The 2,500-nt window shown below is 54.5% G+C and overlaps 1 protein-coding gene across 1 annotated transcript in view; it reads right to left on the minus strand.

The window, feature by feature from the left end:
- Positions 1–2,500, minus strand: part of LOC120021106 (serine/threonine-protein phosphatase 2B catalytic subunit alpha isoform-like) — a 34,473-nt gene that overhangs the window by 18,638 nt on the left and 13,335 nt on the right. The window lies entirely within an intron of this gene.

Below are 2,500 nucleotides of genomic sequence, written 5' to 3' on the forward strand. Positions count from 1 at the left end.
ACCTCTACCTTCTGTCCCATTCCTCCCCAGACAACACCTCAACCTTCTGTCCCATTCCTCCCCAGACAACACCTCTACCTTATGTCCCATTCCTCCCCAGAAAACACCTCTACCTCCTGTACCATTCCTCCCCAGACAACACCTCAACCTTCTGTCCCATTCCTCCCCAGACAACACCTCTACCTTCTGTCCCATTCCTCCCCAGACAACACCTCTACCTCCTGTCCCATTCCTCCCCAGACAACACCTCTACCTCCTGTACCATTCCTCCCCAGACAACACCTCTACCTCCTGTCCCATTCCTCCCCAGACAACACCTCTACCTCCTGTACCATTCCTCCCCAGACAACACCTCAACCTCCTGTACCATTCCTCCCCAGACAACACCTCTACCTCCTGTACCATTCCTCCCCAGACAACACCTCAACCTTCTGTCCCATTCCTCCCCAGACAACACCTCTACCTTCTGTCCCATTCCTCCCCAGACAACACCTCTACCTTCTGTCCCATTCCTCTCCAGACAACACCTCTACCTCCTGTCCCATTCCTCCCCAGACAACACCTCTACCTCCTGTCCCATTCCTCCCCAGACAACACCTCTACCTTCTGTCCCATTCCTCCCCAGACAACACCTCTACCTCCTGTCCCATTCCTCCCCAGACAACACCTCTACCTTCTGTCCCATTCCTCCCCAGACAACACCTCTACCTTCTGTCCCATTCCTCCCCAGACAACACCTCTACCTCCTGTACCATTCCTCCCCAGACAACACCTCTACCTCCTGTACCATTCCTCCCCAGACAACACCTCAACCTTCTGTCCCATTCCTCCCCAGACAACACCTCTACCTCCTGTACCATTCCTCCCCAGACAACACCTCAACCTTCTGTCCCATTCCTCCCCAGACAACACCTCTACCTCCTGTACCATTCCTCCCCAGACAACACCTCTAACCTCCTGTACCATTCCTCCCCAGACAACACCTCAACCTTCTGTCCCATTCCTCCCCAGACAACACCTCTACCTTCTGTCCCATTCCTCCCCAGACAACACCTCAACCTTCTGTCCCATTCCTCCCCAGACAACACCTCTACCTCCTGTACCATTCCTCCCCAGACAACACCTCTACCTTCTGTCCCATTCCTCCCCAGACAACACCTCAACCTTCTGTCCCATTCCTCCCCAGACAACACCTCTACCTTCTGTCCCATTCTTCCCCAGACAACACCTCTACCTCCTGTACCATTCCTCCCCAGACAACACCTCAACCTTCTGTCCCATTCCTCCCCAGACAACACCTCAACCTTCTGTCCCATTCCTCCCCAGACAACACCTCAACCTTCTGTCCCATTCCTCCACAGACAACACCTCTACCTTCTGTCCCATTCCTCCCCAGACAACACCCTTACCTCCTGTCCCATTCCTCCCCAGACAACACCTCAACCTTCTGTCCCATTCCTCCCCAGACAACACCTCTACCTCCTGTCCCATTCCTCCCCAGACAACACCTCTACCTCCTGTACCATTCCTCCCCAGACAACACCTCAACCTCCTGTACCATTCCTCCCCAGACAACACCTCTACCTCCTGTCCCATTCCTCCCCAGACAACACCTCTACCTCCTGTCCCATTCCTCCCCAGACAACACCTCTACCTCCTGTACCATTCCTCCCCAGACAACACCTCAACCTTCTGTCCCATTCCTCCCCAGACAACACCTCAACCTTCTGTCCCATTCCTCCCCAGACAACACCTCAACTTCCTGTACCATTCCTCCCCAGACAACACCTCAACCTCCTGTCCCATTCCTCCCCAGACAACACCTCAACCTTCTGTCCCATTCCTCCCCAGACAACACCTCTACCTCCTGTCACATTCCTCCCCAGACAACACCTCTACCTCCTGTCCCATTCCTCCCCAGACAACACCTCTACCTCCTGTACCATTCCTCCCCAGACAACACCTCTACCTCCTGTCCCATTCCTCCCCAGACAACACCTCTACCTTCTGTCCCATTCCTCCCCAGACAACACCTCTACCTTCTGTCCCATTCCTCCCCAGACAACACCTCTACCTCATGTACCATTCCTCCCCAGACAACACCTCTACCTTCTGTCCCATTCCTCCCCAGACAACACCTCTACCTTCTGTCCCATTCCTCCCCAGACAACACCTCTACCTTCTGTCCCATTCCTCCCCAGACAACACCTCTACCTTCTGTCCCATTCCTCCCCAGACAACACCTCTACCTTCTGTCCCATTCCTCCCCAGACAACACCTCTACCTCCTGTACCATTCCTCCCCAGACAACACCTCTACCTCCTGTCCCATTCCTCCCCAGACAACACCTCTACCTTCTGTCCCATTCCTCCCCAGACAACACCTCTACCTCCTGTACCATTCCTCCCCAGACAACACCTCTACCTTCTGTCCCATTCCTCCCCAGACAACACCTCTACCTTCTGTCCCATTCCTCCCCAGACAACACCTCTACCTCCTG

This window comes from Salvelinus namaycush, chromosome 26 (assembly GCF_016432855.1).
Source record: "Salvelinus namaycush isolate Seneca chromosome 26, SaNama_1.0, whole genome shotgun sequence".
NCBI classification, from domain to species: Eukaryota; Metazoa; Chordata; class Actinopteri; order Salmoniformes; family Salmonidae; genus Salvelinus; species Salvelinus namaycush.